This window comes from Pseudophryne corroboree, chromosome 11, assembly GCF_028390025.1.
Source record: "Pseudophryne corroboree isolate aPseCor3 chromosome 11, aPseCor3.hap2, whole genome shotgun sequence".
NCBI lineage: Eukaryota > Metazoa > Chordata > Amphibia > Anura > Myobatrachidae > Pseudophryne > Pseudophryne corroboree.
In genome coordinates, this window is record NC_086454.1 from 324712233 (window position 1) to 324731198 (window position 18966).

The following is an 18966-nucleotide window of genomic DNA, read 5'->3' on the forward strand; positions in this document are numbered from 1 at the left end:
ATCCACCTTGCTGTACTGTCATCTGTACAATTACATCGCTCTATACAACATAGATCAGAAAGCTGCAGGCTACAAGCTGTTGTGGAACTATACCACACTGGGGTCCAACACCTGAAACAAGGACCTTTCTGTATAATGATGTATTAATAACATAAGGGAACTTTTCCCAATTCTCTTTTCCATCTTCACCTACGGGAGTGGCCTTCTTTTTTATTACACGCTAGTGCTGCGGAGCCCGTTTCTCCTCATTTACATACAATGCTACTGAAGTCAACTCCCCTGCAGAGACCGTCGCCCCTCATTTGCATACAATGCTGCAGAGCCCATCAACCCTCATTTGCATACAATGCTGCAGAGCCCGTCGACCCTCATTTGCATACAATGCTGCAGAGCCCATCAACCCTCATTTGCATACAATGCTGCAGAGCCCGTCGACCCTCATTTGCATACAATGCTGCAGAGCCCGTCGGCCCTCATTTGCATACAATGCTGCAGAGCCCACCAACCCTCATTTGCATACAATGCTGCAGAGGCAGTCTACCCTCACTTACATAGAGCGCTACAGAACCCATCTCCACTCATTTAATGCTGCAGAACCTTTCCAATGACTAGAAAGTGTTTTTCTGCATAATATTCAAATATATTCAGGGGCACATGGAGGGCAGTTATACCCCACACAGAGTGCCGGGGCACATAGGTGGTCTTCCTGTAGCACATATCTTCTCTCCCCTTGGAACCATTGAGGAGTTTGGACAGCAGTACAGGCAGCTGCTGCTCCCTATTCTCTGCAGGCCCTTTCTGGGTTATAAATCTGTAAACAGAGCTAATACTGGATATGGTCAAGGGGAAAAGTGTAACATTCCAAAACCATCCACTGCCTTAACCCTTTGTGCAGCACATTCCCTGGGCTGGCCGAACTTCCCATCCTGCAGAGGGTCCTTATCCCAACAAGACACAGGACAATCCCTATGCAGCGGGTGCGTAACCAGCGGCACAGTCCGCTCAGATCATCACTGTGTGTGTGGCTGCTGTACATAGCTTCCAGTAGACCTCAGTGTCCGGCCGCAGAGAGTAAATGTCTGTACCTAGTGAGGTCTCTGCTCTCCAGCACTGCACAGTAAATCTTCCCCCCCATATTCTGATTGCTGCATAAGCTCTGGGCAGAAAGTGCATTATTGTCACATTCTGGGGTGATTCAGAACTGATTGCCGCAGTGCATTTTCGCACACTGCGGCAATCAGACACCAAACTCATATACAATGCCATATAGCCTTGCCCACAGAGACCAAGCCATATCACCCTACCTGCATACCATACACCGTCACCCTAGCTGCATACCATACACCGTCACCCTAGCTGCATAGTGCATACCATGCCTGTCACCATACTAATACACCGTACTGCGTCACCCTACCTGCATACCATACACCGTCACCCTAGCTGCATACCATGCCTGTCGCCATACTAATACACCGTACTGCGTCACCATACCTGCATACCATACACCGTCACCCTAGCTGCATACCATGCCTGTGACCATACTAATACACCGTACTGCGTCACCCTACCTGCATACTATACACCGTCACCCTAGCTGCATACCATGCCTGTGACCATACTAATACACCGTACTGCGTCACCCTACCTACATACCATACACCGTCACCCTACCTGCATACCATACACCGTCACCCTAGCTGCATACCATGCCTGTCACCATACTAATACACCGTACTGCGTCACCCTACCTGCATACCATACACCGTCACCCTAGCTGCATACCATGCCTGTCACCATACTAATACACCGTACTGCGTCACCCTACCTGCATACCATACACCGTCACCCTACCTACATACCATACCGCGTGTCACCATACCAATACACCGTAATGCATCACCCTACCTGCATACCATACACCGTCACCCTACCTGCATACCATACACCGTCACCCTACCTGCATACCATACACTGTCACCCTAGCTGCATACCATGCCTGTCACCATACTAATACACCGTACTGCGTCACCCTACCTGCATACCATACACAGTCACCCTACCTACATACCATACCGCGTGTCACCATACTAATACACCGTACTGCATCACCCTACCTGCATACCATACACCGTCACCCTACCTGCATACCATGCCTGTCACCATACTAATACACCGTACTGCATCACCCTACCTGCATACCATACACCGTCACCCTACCTACATACATACCACGTGTCACCATACCAATACACCGTACTGCATCACCCTACCTGCATACCATACACCTTCACCCTACCTGCATACCATACACCGTCACCCTACCTGCATACCATACACCGTCACCCTACCTACATACCATACCGCGTGTCACCATACCAATACACCATACTGCATCACCCTACCTGCATACCATACACCGTCACCCTACCTACACATACCATACCGCGTGTCACCATACCAATACACCGTACTGCATCACCCTACCTGCATACCATACACCGTCACCCTACCTGCATACCATACACCGTCACCCTACCTGCATACCATACACCGTCACCCTAGCTGCATACCATGCCTGTCACCATACTAATACACCGTACTGCGTCACCCTACCTGCCTACCATACACCGTCACCCTACCTACATACCATACCGCGTGTCACCATACCAATACACCGTACTGCATCACCCTACCTGCCTACCATACACCGTCACCCTACCTACATACCATACCGCGTGTCACCATACCAATACACCGTACTGCATCACCCTACCTGCATACCATACACCGTCACCCTACCTGCATACCATACACCGTCACCCTAGCTGCATACCATGCCTGTCACCATACTAATACACCGTACTGCGTCACCCTACCTGCATACCATACACCGTCACCCTACCTACATACCATACCGCGTGTCACCATACCAATACACCGTACTGCATCACCCTACCTGCATACCATACACCGTCACCCTAGCTGCATACCATGCCTGTCACCATACTAATACACCATACTGCATCACCCTACCTGCATACCATACACCGTCACCCTACCTACATACCATACCGCGTGTCACCATACCAATACACCGTACTGTATCACCCTACCTGCATACCATACACCGTCACCCTACCTACATACCATACCGCGTGTCACCATACCAATACACCGTACTGCATCACCCTACCTGCATACCATACACCGTCACCCTACCTGCATACCATACACCGTCACCCTAGCCGCATACCATGCCTGTCACCATACTAATACACCGTACTGCGTCACCCTACCTGCATACCATACACTGTCACCCTACCTACATACCATACCGCGTGTCACCATACCAATACACCGTACTGCATCACCCTACCTGCATACCATACACCGTCACTCTACCTACATACCATACCGCGTGTCACCATACCAATACACCGTACTGCATCACCCTACCTGCATACCATACACCGTCACCCTACTTGCATACCATACACCGTCACCCTAGCTGCATACCATGCCTGTCACCATACTAATACACCGTACTGCGTCACCCTACCTCCATACCATACACCGTTACCCTACCTACATACCATACCGCATGTCACCATACCAACACACCGTACTGCATCACCCTACCTGCATACCATACACCGTCACCCTACCTACATACCATACACCGTCACCCTACCTGCATACCATACACCGTCACCCTAGCTGCATACCATGCCTGTCACCATACTAATACACCGTACTGCGTCACCCTACCTGCATACCATACACCGTCACCCTACCTACATACCATACCGCATGTCACCATACCAATTCACCGTACTGCATCACCCTACCTGCATACCATACACCGTCATCCTACCTGCATACCATACACCGTCACCCTACCTGCATACCATACACTGTCACCGTAGCTGCATACCATGCCTGTCACCATACTAATACACCGTACTGCGTCACCCTACCTGCATACCATACACTGTCACCCTACCTACATACCATACCGTGTGTCACCATACCAATACACCGTACTGCATCACCCTACCTGCATACCATACACCGTCAACCTACCTGCATACCATACACCGTCACCCTACTAATACACCGTACTGCGTCACCCTACCTGCATACCATACACCGTCACCCTAGCTGCATACCATGCCTGTCACCCTAGCTGCATACCATGCCTGTCACCATACTAATACACCGTACTGCGTCACCCTACCTGCATACCATACACCGTCACCCTAGCTGCATACCATACCGCGTATCACCATACCAATACACAGTACTGCATCACCCTACTTGCATACCATACCGCGTGTCACCATACCATGTCACCCTACCTGAATAACATGGCTGTAACCATACCAGTACACTGTACGCCTCACCCTACCTGCATTCTGTGCTGCATTACCGTACTCAGTACACAGGACTGTGTCACCCTTCCTGCATACCATGCCACGCCACCCTACATGTATACCGTACCACCCTACATGTATACCATGCCACCCTACCTGCATACCGTGCCGCGTCACCCAACCTGCATACCGTGCCGCATCACCCTACCTGCATACGGTGCCGCATCACCTGACCTGCATACCGTGCCGCATCACCCTACCTGCCTACCGTACCGCGCCACCCTACCTGCATACCGTACCATGTTACCCTACCTGCATACCGTACCGTGTCACCCAACCTGCATACCGTACCGTGTCACCCAACCTGCATACCATGCTGCGCCACCCTACCAGTACACCGTACAGCGTCACTGTACTTTTGCTTATGAATAATAGTTACCTGGCCGTGGGTATGTACACTTCTGTCTGGATTCCGGCGTCGGAATCCTGAATGTATATTGGGGGTCATTCAGACCCGATCACACGCTAGCTTTTTTTTGCAGCAATGCATTCAGGTCTGAATTGCGCATGCTCCGCAATGCGCGGACGTTTCGGACGCTGGCAACAGGGATTGCCGGACAGCGATGGATTTAACGAAGAAAGCGATCGAACCGGCGATCGCAAGAATATTGACAGGAGGTGGCCGTTTGTGGGTGTCAACTGGCCGTTTCTAGGGAGTGTCTGAAAAAACGCAGGCGTGCCCAGGCGTTTGGAGGGAGGATTCCTGACGTCAGCTCCTGGCCAGATCATCGCAGCAGCTGAGTAAGTCCTGAGCTGTGCAGAGACCGCACAAACTTTTGTTTGTGCAGCTGACTGCACAGCCGATCGCACCCCTGCACAGCGATTACCCCCTCCCCTGTAGGCGGCAACTACCTGATTGCAGCAGTGCAAAAAAACGCCTGCGTGCAACCAGGTCTAAATCACCCCAAATGACAGCATCCCTTTAAGAGCATAACACGGGGAAGGGGGGGTTTCAGTGCAAGCAGCCATTCTATATAGCCCCATCGCACTAGGGCTTCTGCTGATATTTCATCTCACTGATAACCGTACATATACAGCATAGTAACAAATACGAATGTGTTTTGCTGATACAGCAAGAGTAACCCTATTATAAATATGGGGTTACTCTTACGCCGGGCAGCGACGACGCCAGCGACAAATGTGATCGCAGCGGCGATCGCAAGAAGATGGACAGGCGAGAGGCGTTCCGGGGCAGATAATCACCGTTTTCCAGGCGTGGTGAGTCCAACGCAGGCGTGTCAAAGTATTTGGAGGGCGGATGTCTGACGTCAGGTCCGGGACCTTCATCGCTGGAGCCGTCGCACAGGGTAAGTAACTTATACCCTGGTCTTGTTTTGCAGGAACCTTTTTTAGCATAGCAGGGTTGCACAAGCGATCGCAGCCCTGCTATGCTAAAATACACTCCCCCATAGGCAGAGATTAGTTGATCGCACCAGCAGCAAAAAGTTGCTTGGTGCGATCAACTCGGAATGAGGGCCTATGTGCGGCAACCTGTATTCAGATCCTGTTCTGAGACTAATGAAAGCTGAAATTTTTCAAAGCACCATTTTTAATTATACTAACTTGCCGGCCCGGGGCTGGCTGCAGAGCTGAAGAAATCTAATCTAATTAGATTTCTCTTCTGTTCATTCACTTTGCATTTTATTAATTGATAAAAAATAAACTATTAACACTTCTATTTTTTTAAAGCATTCTTACTTTGCAGTATTTTTTATTTTTTACCACACCTGCCTAAAACTTTTGCACAGTACTGTAGATTTAAAAACGAAAGGAAAAAGTCCCAAAGAGATCAGCAGAGCAAATTCTATAACCAACCTATGACACATGTGATTGGACCAAACTTATGACCAATCAGGAGCCAGGAAAGTTTACAGAGGAGTCTCTGCATTTCACTCTCAGGTTACACTGTGACTCCCCCCAGCTGTTGTGATACTACATCTCCACATATGTCCCGCCAGCTAGATCCACAAGAGCTGGAAATCTTGTGGCCGCCTGAGAATTCAGTATAATAAGAGGTTTTCAGCCACAGCTCCGAGCAGAACATTTGGACCCTGGCGGTGGGGGGAATGGTTGTCTCTGCAGACAGAGGGATCAGCTGCTGTAAGTGTGATCCCAGAGCGGCAGCGGAGCAGATGTTTCATGGAATATTCGCAGTCATACAGTGAATCACAGTAACCATAATACACACCAGGCTCCAAATCTTCCTTTTCCATCATTACCCAGGACAGAGCCATGAGAACATGTCTAACCACAGTGAAATAGTGTGTGTGTGTGTGTGTGTGTGTGTGTGTGTGTGTGTGTGTGTGTGTGTGTGTGTGTGTGTACACACATACATGACAACCCCAGCATAGTGCAAATGCTTTACAGAGATATGTGTTTGTACCCCCATATCAGTGACATGCCCTCTTATGAGGTTATTGCTAGGTAAATGAAATTATGTTATAATGAACTATCCACCAGGGGGCGCTGTCACCTTGGTGTCTGTGTGTAACAGTCTGATATCTCGGGACAGGCCTCTCTGCATGGCAGCTTGCACGGGTGTGGATCATAGTGTTGATAGTAACTAGGTCGACAGTCACTAGGTCGACACCTGAAATAGGTCGACACAGTCAATAGGTCATTGTTAACAATGTCAACATGGAAAAAGGTCGACATTAGTTGTTGTTTTTTTAAATGTGTCGTTTTCTACGTAAAGTGACCGGGAACCCCAATTAGTGCACCGTGTCCCCTCGCATGACGAGTGAAAGGTTACTGGTCCCAATCGCAGCCCACGTGGATCGTAAAGTATGAAAAAGTTCAAAAAATGAAAGAAAGAAATATGTGAAAAACTCATGTCGACATTTTTTCAATGTCGTCCATGTCCAAGTCGACCTATAGGCCCTGTCAGCCAATAGTGGTCAAACTAATAAGTGCAGTCGACCTAAAGACCGGATCCCAGCTTGCACACAGTCACCAGACAGTATAGTGATAGGGATCGGAGTACATTGTCTCCATATACCCTACTGACCAGTGACAGGAGACGCTGTAGAAAGAACCCCTAATTCCGCACAGATACAGCCGCCCTTCCGTGGTGATAGAAGTCCCTGTATGGGTTATTGCCAGAGATCTCCCAGGAATGTGCCAGCCAGCTTCCCAGGGAATTAAAGGGACACGTGCTCCATTTATAAGCTGGCTCTATTATTACTTTCATTTTATAGAGCTGTGGAGTAAGATATATGTGTGTATAACTTATGGTCCAATACCTGTATTTATAGAACCTAGATAGATAGATAGATAGAGAGATAGATAGATAGATAGATAGATAGATATTAGATAGATAGATAGATAGATAGATAGATATTATATATTAGATAGATAGATAGATAGATAGATAGATAGATAGATAGATAGATAGATAGATAGATAGATAGATAGATATTATATATTAGATAGGGAGATAGAGAGATAGATATTATATATTAGGTAGAGAGATAGAGAGATAGAGAGATAGATAGATAGATAGATAGATAGATAGATAGATAGATAGATAGATAGATAGATAGATAGATAGATATTATATATTAGATAGAGAGATAGAGAGATAGATATTACATATTAGGTAGAGAGATAGATAGATAGATAATAGATATATATTATATATTAGATAGATAGATAGATAGATAGATAGATAGATAGATAGATAGATAGATAGATAGATAGATATTATATATTAGATAGAGAGATAGAGAGATAGATATTATATATTAGGTAGAGAGATGGAGAGAGAGATAGAGAGAGAGATAGATAGATAGATAGATAGATAATAGATATATATTATATATTAGAGAGATAGATAGATAGATAGATAGATAGAGAGATAGATGATAGATAGACAGACAGACAGACAGACAGACAGACAGACAGATAGATAGATAGATAGATAGATAGATAGATAGATAGATAGATAGAGTGCTGGGAATAGCCCAGCTATAACCATAGACATGTAATATTTCCGCTTATTACACTGAGCCCATAGACCTATACAGGCCACATCTCCGCATTAATCTTCTCCCTTCCATTTATTCCTGCAATTTAACCCATTTCTGCCAGATACGAGATGGCACCAAACCAACAGAGGGGAGATGAGCAGCTAGCCCAGACTCCCTGCAGTCAGCGCCCATCCAGGTGACAGAGGACATTTACCCCCTGACCTGACCCACACCGCAGGGGGATACAGAATAAGGTCACATATAAATGATTAGATAACAGGATGCAGAGCAAGCCCTATACTGTAACCACTGCCGTCTATGAGGTATCTGACTGCCTAGAATATACAAAGGAATTTTTGCTTTCACACGTTACTCAGCCACAGAACCAAAGTCTGGTAGAAAATAAGCTGATTGGGAACCAGCCAGAGAGATCTGACCGATATAACCCAGAGAGATCTGGGCAGCCAAGCTTTCCCTCACCAGATGATGGTGGACTACAGCTCTCAGCAAGCCCAGCTGTTGGCTAGGAGTGGTAGTGTACACAGCAATGATCTAGGTCCTCCTATGGGAACAGCATTGTAACAATTCAGAAAAGCAAGTCACAAACTTCCCTGTAAACCTGGAGCTCAGTCCTTATTTCTGCTCTGGCACAGCCAGGGACCACTAGGTCTCATTATACCATAATGCCCTGAGTGTGTGGCACTGCTGGTATATATATATATATATATATATATATATATATACATACTGCACGGTGGCGATCGGTGAGAAATCCCACTGCAATGTAGAGGGAGGAGGTCCTACCTTGCACTGTGTGGAGTGGTTGGAGCTTTGGGATAGTAGTTGCTGGGAGGATTCATTCAGCTGCTGGCTGTGAGCAGTCTGGCTCTCGCTCCCTCCTATATATACTCCTGAAGTGCCTGAGAAGTGGGGGCGGCACATCAGATCCTGCAATTCCCCTGCTCCTGGCAATGTTCCTCTCACTGACGAAATGAAGAATGTCACTACAAGCCGCCTATTCCAAACAGATAGCAGCAGGTCCGAGGCAAGGTTACCTAGAACCTCCTGCGGGTGCTGGGTAACTAGGCCTGAGGGGTAAGGTCAGTCTGGGCTGCTATAGGTCAGTGAGGTCAGGGAGAAGCTCCTGCATCTGACAGAAGCTAGTGCTGGGCATCACCTAGGCAGCATTAGGGTTCTCAGACCTCTTACTAACACTCTACACATGGTGCAGGGAACCCCAACACCTAGTGGCCCAGGGCAGAGGTCCACGGCAGCCACTGTACAGCTTACATTACGTGGCACTAAGCATTTTCCAGTGATAACAAAGAGCAGATGATGGTCGGGGGCAAACTGTACTATACATGGGGGGCATTTGAATATATTTATATCTCAGATTTTCTGTAGAACAGAGAACCCAAATCCATGTTGTCACTTCCACTGTCCATGTGCGCAAATATGACCTGTGTGACCATCCGGGCGATGCTAACCGTTACCGGGCCAGTGTTGCCGAAGAATCTATTGCTCAGTTGGGGATCCGGTCTCTAGGTCAACAAGGTCTAGATCGACCACTATTGGTCGACAGGGTTGATAGGTCAAGGTGTACTATGTCGACGTGACAAAAGGTCGACGTGAGTTTTTCACTTTTTTTCTTTTCATTTTTTTAAACTTTTTCATACTTTTCGTGGACTACAAATGGGAACGGTAATCTGTGCCGAATGCAGCGGTAGCGGAGCGAGGCACCTTGCCCGAAGCATGGCGAGCGAAGCGAGCTAAGCGAGGGGACACGGGGCACTAATCGGGGTTCCCGGTCACTCTACGAAGAAAAAAACAAACAAAAAAAACTCATGTCGACCTAGTACATGTCAACCTAGAATCCCTGTCAACCTAGAAACCATGTTGGCCTACTTTCTGTTGACCAATAGTGGTCGACCTAGACACTGTCGACCTAAGTCAAGTCTATCTTACATACCACACCCGCTCAGTTGCCCCAACTAGATTTCATTTGATAAATCGCAGCAATGTTCAATTATTTATTAGAACCACAGCGAGCTAGCGCTGAGCCTTAAGCTGGGTACACACTGGCCGATATATCGGCCGTTCTCTTGAACGGCCGATATATCGCGGGTCCGTCGGCCAGTGTGTACGGCCGATATGTCTGTGAACTCCGTCGTTAACAGACGTATCGCGTCGGCCCTGCAGCACAGCCGACAGCCAATATATCTACCGATATATTGGCTCGTCGCTGTGTGTGTATGTACACATGCTGCGGCGGGCGCCGGTGATTGACAGGTGAACTGGACGGGCGTGTGTACACGCCCGCCCAGTTCATGGCGTCAGTCCCCGACGGATCGGGCAGTGTGTATGCTCAACACACTGCCCGATCCTTCCATAGATATATCTGCCGATCAATTGATCGACAGATATATCTACCAGTGTGTACCTTCCTTTAGCGGTGTGTGTGGGGGACGACGACGAGTAGGTGGAAATGGTCATGAGGGGAACTCGGCAATAGATCAGACGTTGGGTCTGCACAAACACCTCTGCTGAATCTCATATATAATATACTGTATAGCCCAGGGCCGGATCTAGGGGGGGGGGGGGGGGGGGGGGGGGGGGCGCGAAGGGGGCGACCGCCCCCCCCCCCCCTAACCCCCCCTAACACAGTCATAGCCATGCCCACTTTTGAGCGGAAGAGAGCTCTCCGAGGAGAGCCTGAGGCAGAACGATGTGCTGCAGCTTATACCACAGCAGCACAGAGGAGCCAGGAGAGCAAGGGTTACAGAGCATTTGCCCCTCACTTGCTGGTGTATGGGTACTAGGGCTAATAAATACAATTACACCATAGCACAGTCACATGTACATAGAACAATCACAAAGCTCTATCTCAGTCGCACTCAAAAAGTTCAGTCAGAATTGAGAGGAGGAGGAGTTAGGATTGCAGATGGGAGGGGTTGGGCCTGTAGAGGGAGGAGTCAAGATTAAACAGTAAACTGCCCCCCCCTAAAGAAAAGTCTAGATCCGTCCCTGGTATAGCCATGTAAATGCAGACACACGTGAAATGCACAGCTGTTAGATCACATGCATGCTGTGCAGTAATATAGGCAGTAATGTAACATACATGTCAACATGCTGTGATGAAGCCATGCATCTTGTATGTTTCAAATGTGCAGATGTATATAGCGGATGTGGAGACCCTGAGGGCCAGGTACAAAAATGTGGCATATGGATTATTATATATGACCTGGGCAGTAAACAGCCTGCCTGGGCCCAGGTACTTTTCAGGGGGCGTGGTCTAATCATAGGAGGAGTGGCCATGCACCCTTAGAAAAAAATACAGAAATAATTGTATTTTAAGCACCTCACTGGCCACTGGCCCCTCTATCAGACCGAGGCCCGGGTAATTAGTACACCCCATTCCCCCCCCCCCCCCTCCCCTTCTCCTCTCGGCCCCACTGTTTATGACTGGTGATGAAACAATTAGACACTTGAAAGAATGTACCCGCTGGCAACTTACAGACGTGTCTTTGTACACCAAGCCTCAATACTGCACGAGGCGCCTGGCGCGACTGAGTTGCACTGAGCGGTGTAGCGACGTTTTCTTTAAATTGTGTGACTGGTTTACAACACAGAGAAACGCCACTCACTGTGTACCAGAGACGCCAGGCTGCGACTTTAACCATACAGGATTTGCTTTAAAATATGTACAAAGTCTTGATGAAGCATAACGGAACTCGGCGTCACATGTCATGTTGCAGGCCACAATATGACATGTAGATGCCCCCCCTGCCATCCCAGGCTAACTGACCCCAACTCTACCATCTGGACACATCACAGCTCCACTGATGATGTGCAGCTGATAGAAGTAACATTCTCCGTCTCAGTGTAACACAAGCGGGGGTCCCTTTACTTGGAACCTGCTATAAAATTCACTGTTGGTGCTGGATTCCCTCCATCTGTGTGTCTATAGGATTAGAGACAGCAGTGAACATCTTACAGTTTCTCTCTGAGTTTTTCCGGATTGTGCTATTCCTTAATGTCCACTGTGTCACCAAGGGAGCCCCTGGCAGCGGTCAGATCTCACCTGGTGATATGTTGTATCACACACTACTTACTCACGGCCTCAGGTCTCCATACACCTGTACAAAAGGGACAAGACAAGCTTTAAAGATGAGAGGAAACAATAGTGCAAAATTTGTGATACACAAAATAAGAACTGGTGTAAGGGGGCATCTAGATTTGTTACCCCAGAACAAGAGGTTATTCTCCATAGAATTCTTACTGGCAAAGTATTTTCTGAATTAATCACTTTGTGGTGCATGCGGCTAGGGTGGTGGCATTTTGGCTAATTTCTCCATTGTGTTACCACCAGACAGATCAGTTGTGCGACCAGTCAAATATCAGACATTCACACAACTGTGCTTGTGTACAAACTTTCCTAAATGAATGTGTTGGTTTCCACATACACTCCTGCACTATTCACTAAATACATTCTGTGTTTTCTACTAAGGACTTTATATCATCTAGGCAACGTTACAAAACTACGCTTTAAATAATAGTTGCATCCAAAGGAATTGAGGGAAAACGTGCTGTAGCCCACTAAAACAGAACCAACTCTACCTGCATGATATAAAGTCCTTGGTGAAAGACACAGAATTCCCTGTTACAGAGCGTCATTTGCATTCACTTCAGTGGTAGGGTGTAGTATTGACTGCTGCGGCTTACTGGCCACATTTCCTACGTGACCCTGTTGTCTGACAGATAAAGGGGTCCGTACATTGCCCTCTATGTGTATTATACAAAAATGAACCCTAGTGTGTGCGTGTACACGTGTTTAGGGCAGAATAGATGGGGCCAAGCGGTTCCTATCTGCCGTCACATTCTATGTTTCACAGAGGTCTGTAAATGATATTAAATAACCTGTGCCCAATCCTTTTCTACTTGCATCATAGCATAGATTAGTTGTCCTTCTTCTGCTTCTCCCACTTACAGGTTAATAAATAGAGTTACAGTCCAGTTAATAGAGCCAAAATAATTAAATATGGCCAGCAGAGGGCGCAGCTCCCATAGTGAGCCATCACTTCTGCCAGGTTGGAGCGCCTCAGCTCAAATACTCTGTAGTATTTGTCAGACTATAGTAACAGATGCTAGTGATTTGTAAGCATTATCTTCCCTGGAAATGTTTAAATGTGTCTCCAATAAAATATGAGCAATCCTGGAAGACTCTCCGCTATAGATAAAAGGGATCATCACGTGACGTGTTATCCCCACGTCACCTGCCTCCCTAGCATGTAATGTTTACTGGGATGTGAACTAATGGTGTCAGCAGAGATTCCCCTATACGCAGCGAGTTATCGCACATATAGATGGGCACTTGTACATCTGCCGTTGTGCTGTGTCAGCGTCAGGTGAGCACAGGGCCAGCGGCTACTGGTTAGAGATGCGGATATTTAGTGGTTCTTTAACAAGATTGTCATCCCTTAAACTTCAATACATTCTGTAACTATACACCAACTAAACGATTAGAACTAAAGGGCCCTATACACTAGCCGATCCGCCGCCGAGCTGCCCGACGGCGGATACGGCCGACGAGCGACCCGGCGGCGGGGGGGCAGTGACGGGGGGAGTGAAGTTTCTTCACTCCCCCCGTCACGCGGCTGCATTGAAGTGCAGGCAAATATGGACGAGATCGTCCATATTGGCCTGCATGCACAGCCGACGGGAGACCAGCGATGAACGAGCGCGGGGACGCGCATCGCTGGAGCCTCCACACTGAAAGATATGAACGAGTTCTCGTTCATTTATGAACGAGATCGTTCATATCTTTCCAAAAATCGGCCAGTGTGTAGGGCCTATAAGGGGTCTGTGTACTAGACTTGGAGAGAGCTCCTAACCGTCATTTTTCAAACACAGCCTGTAAATGACAGTTAAGAGCTGATTGGCTGGTACATTAGCTCTCTATACAGCTTAGTACATAGACCGCTAAATCTGAACGCGGTCTTACAATGCTCAGTTATATTCTATGGTATCTGTATTGGTCCTGCATACAAAGAGAAAACTGAGGGGGTCATTCTGACCCGATCGCACGCAGCAGTTTTTCGCAGCGTAGCTATCGGGTCAGAACTGCTGCAGTGTGCCGGTGCACGGCCGCCCGTCGCTGCGCTACGATCGCCTCTGCCTGATTGCCAGGCAGAGGCGGTCGATGGGTGGGAGGGGGCAAAACGGCGGAGCTTGGCCGCCGTTTCGTGGGCGCGGTCTGGCCAACGCAGGCGTGGCCGGACCCGGCCAGCACGCTAAAGCTGCGCTGGCCGGGAGCTACTCTTGAAGTGCAAAGGCATCGCCGCTGTGCGATGCCTTTGCACTTCTGCGGGGGGGGGGGCACTGACATGCGGGGACGGACTAGCCCTGTGCTGGGCGTCCCCCCGCATGTCTGAGTTCATGATAGTGGCTGTGCTAAATTTAGCACAGCTACGATCAACTCGGAATGACCCCCTGAGTGCAGTAGTGTTCACTGCTCTAATATGGATTGCTTCATTTAAGAAGTTTTATTTTACCTGTGACTTAAAATCCAACAAGGCCCTCACCACATCTATCCCAGTGTTTCTTAAACTCAGTCCTCGTAGAACCAAGGTGTCTTCAGGACTCCAAACACCTCATGTTTTCCAGGTCTCCTCAAAGAATTGCAAGGCAAATATACGTTATGGTAAGAACTTACCGTTGATAACGTGATTTCTCTTATGTCCACAGGTATCCACAGGATAACATTGGGATATTGTCGAGCGACAGCAAAAATGGCACCAACACGGTCACGAGCTTTCTGGCCTCCCAGGATGCATTGGGGCCTTCACCATATAGTACCGCCCCCTGACTCAGTCAGATCAGTTCTTTCCACAGCGATTTTAGGCAGGAACATTAGGTAGAGACCTGTTTAGGCGATAAGAACACACATGCACACCCTTCCATACAAGAAGGAAGAGGTTTTAGTGATTGTCTAGATCAGCGGTTTTCAACCGCTGTGCCGCGGCACACTAGTGTGCCGTGAGCGATATCTAGGTGTGCCGCCGCCAGAGATGCTCCCCGCTGCTGCCCGCCAGACAGATCTATCGGCGCCTGCCAACCAGAGAGCCGCCGCGCGCCGCAATCAATAGCCGGCTCGGGCAGCGCTGTGCTGTTTGCACTTCCGTGTTCGTGACCTATGAGTCATGCACACGGAAGTGCACACTGCACAGCGCTGCCCGAACCGGCTATTGATTGCGGCGGGCGGCAGCTCTCTGGTTGGCCACGTCTTATTCCTGCCTGCAGTGCCTGCTCGCCCACTAACTGGCCACTCCACGTCGCATTCCTGCCTGGAGTGCCCGTCCGTACACTGACCACTGCAGCTCCTCCATCCATGCTGCCATCACAGCTCAGCTGCAGGTTTTACCTTTAAAATAAAAAATGTATTTATTTATGTAAGCAATGTTTGGAATTGGGGGGGGGGGGGGCGGGGGTAGGAGATGTGAACAGCAGCAATTATTATTGGGGGCAGTGAGTGTAATTACTGGGGGGACAGCATGTGGCATTATTAAGGAATATATATGTTTTACTGACAAACGGGATGTTGGTTGTCAGTATACCGACAGCGGCATCCCGTCTGTTTAATTACTGTGGGGACCAATGTGTTTTTTTTCCCCGTGGCGCACTGATGGTGTGCCTTGGCAATTTAAAAATCTTATGAGTGTGCCGCGAATTGAAAAAGGTTGAAAATCACTGGTCTAGATCCTCAAATCAGATGCGTCAGGGTGGGATCCCTGTGGATACCTGTGGACATAAGAGAAATCACGTTATCAACGGTAAGTTCTTACCATAACGTATATTTCTCTGGCTGGGTCCACAGGATTATCCACAGGATAACATTGGGATTCCCAAAGCCATTTTAGTGGTGGGGACGCTCCTGATTGCACAGGAGGACCTTTCGCCCGAAGTCTGCGTCATGAGAGGCAAAAGTATCCAAGGCATAATGTCTGATGAATGTGTTTATGGAAGACCATGTGGCTGCCTTACATATCTGTTCTGCTGATGCACCCTGTTGTGCTGCCCAAGAAGGACCTACCTTACGTGTAGAGTGTGCAGAGACATTAGCCGGAATAGGGAGATCTGCATGAGAATAAGCTTCAGATATTACCATTCGGAGCCATCTCGCCAGCGTCTGTTTACTAGCAGGCCATCCTCTTCTATGAAATCCGTAGAGGATGAATAGAGAATCTGTTTTCCTGATGGCACTAGTACGATCTATGTAGATTCTTAAAGCCCGGACCACGTCCAGCGACGCTTCTCCCGCAGATAGTCCCTATACCTGAAAAGCTGGGACTACAATCTCTTCATTCAGGTGAAACTTTGACACCACCTTTGGAAGATAGCTAGATCTCGTTCTGAGAACTGCTCTGTCTGGAAAAAAACCTAGGAAAGGAGACTTACATGATAATGCTCCTAAATCTGACACTCTTCTGGCTGACGCCATTGCCAGTAAAAAAATAACTTTAACCGTTAACCACTTAAGATCTGCTCTCTCAAGTGGTTCAAACAGAGGACCCTGGAGAAATTTAAGAGCTAAATTCAAATCCCAGGGAGCTGCAGGAGGAACAAATGGAGGTTGAATATGTACTACTCCTTGAAAAAATGTACGTACATCCTGTAAATCAGCAATCTTCTGCTGAAACCATACAGTTAACGCTGAAACTTGAACCCTCAAGGAAGCAACTTTCAACCCTTTATCCAATCCTGCCTGAAGGAAATCCAAAATCCTAGCTACTTTAAAAGATCTCGGATTGAAATTTTTTCCAGTACACCAATGAATACAGGCTTGCCATATTCTATGATACACACGGGCCGAAGAAGGCTTTCTTGCTCTAAGCATAGTTTGGATTACTTGTTTCGAAAAACCTTTAGCCTCTAAGATAGAGGTTTCAACAGCCACGCCGTCAAAGACAGGCAATCCAGATGACTGTGACAACAAGGACCCTGCATTAGCAGATCTGGACGTTGAGGGAGCAGTATCGGTGCTTCCATGGACATTCTCAACAGATCTGTGTACCAATGCCTTCTTGGCCAAGCTGGAGCTATTAGAATGATTGCTCCTTTTGCCTGTTTTATCTTTCTCACTACTCTGGGTAACAGAGATATTGGCGGGAACAGATACGTCAGCTGAAACCTCCATTCTACTGACAGTGCGTCTACAAGGACCGCTCCTGGGTCCCTCGTTCTCGCTCCATACCTTGGAACTTTGTTGTTCAGACGAGACGCCATAAGGTCTATCTCCGGTAGACCCCATCTGTTCACCAGTGTCTGGAACACTTCTGGGTGTAGTGCCCATTCGGTTTCCTGAATGGTGTACCGACTGAGAAAGTCCGATTCCCAGTTTAGTACACCCGGGACAAATACTGCTGACAATGCCGGGAGATGGAGTTCTGCCTATTTTAGAATGGGAGTTACTTCCTCCATCAATCTCTTGCTGTGAGTTCCTCCTTGATGATTGAGGTATGCTACTGCCGTCGCATTGTCTGAGCGGATCTGGACTGGTCTTCCTTGTAGATTGTCCTTTGCCTGAACCAGAGCCAAGTAAATGGCTCTTATTTCTAACAGATTTATTGGCAGGCGACTTTCCCTTGCGGTCCATTTTCCTTGGAACCATAGGCTTCCGAGTACCGCCCCCCAGCCCTGGCATCTGTTGTCAGGACTTGCCACTCTTTTATCCAAAAGGATCTCCCCTTGTTTAAATTGTCTGTCTGTAGCCACCACGCTAGAGACCTTTTTACGTTTACTGGAATCTTTATCATCTGCTTCTTTATCGTCTGATGATTTCCGTTCCATTTGGTCAGAATAAGGTGCTGCAACGGTCTGGAGTGGAATTGCGCATATTGCACCATGTCGAAGGTTGATACCATCAGACCCAACAGTCGCATTGCTGCATGGACTGACATTGTCTGGGCTTGCAACGCTTCCTGAGCCATGACCTGCACCTTGACTATCTTTTTCTCTGGTAAGAGAACCTTCTGTAGGTTTGAATCCAATATGGCTCCCAAATGAACCATCCACTGTGATGGATTCAGGGACGACTTTTCCCAATTTATGAGCCACCCGTGTCTCTGTAAACAAACTATCGTCTGTTGAAGATGGCTCAACAGTAAATCTTGCGACTGTGCTAAGATTAACAGGTTGTCTAGGTATGGGAATATTCTTATCCCCTGTTTGCGCAGACAAGCTGCCATAACCACCATGATCTTGGTAAACACCCTGGGTGCTGTAGCTAGCCCAAAAGGCAGAGCTTGGAACTGGAAATGTTCCTGGAGGATGGCAAACCCGAGATAACACTGATGCGACAGTGCTATAGGCACATGCAGGTAAGCATCCCGTACATCCAGAGATACCATGTAATCTCCCGGTTCCATAGCCAACATTATGGAGCGTAACGTCTCCATGTGGAACTTCGGGATCCATATGTATCTGTTCAACATTTTCAGATTTGGAATTGGTCGATATGACCCATTTGGCTTCTGGATTAGAAATAGATTGGAGTAAAACCCCTGTCT

The 18966-nt window shown here is 47.9% G+C and overlaps 1 protein-coding gene across 4 annotated transcripts in view; it reads right to left on the reverse strand.

The window, feature by feature from the left end:
- Positions 1 to 18966, reverse strand: part of CRISPLD2 (cysteine rich secretory protein LCCL domain containing 2) — a 92966-nt gene that overhangs the window by 45848 nt on the left and 28152 nt on the right. Inside the window, exon 1 of one of the 4 annotated variants that reach the window (XM_063945699.1) lies at positions 9206 to 9280. The exons of 2 other annotated variants lie outside the window; for them this stretch is intronic. The gene's annotated coding sequence lies outside the window, so the exon portion shown is untranslated. Of the gene's footprint in view, positions 1 to 9205; positions 9281 to 18966 lie in introns of those variants that run through there. One more of the 4 variants, XM_063945697.1, reaches the window with a different exon arrangement.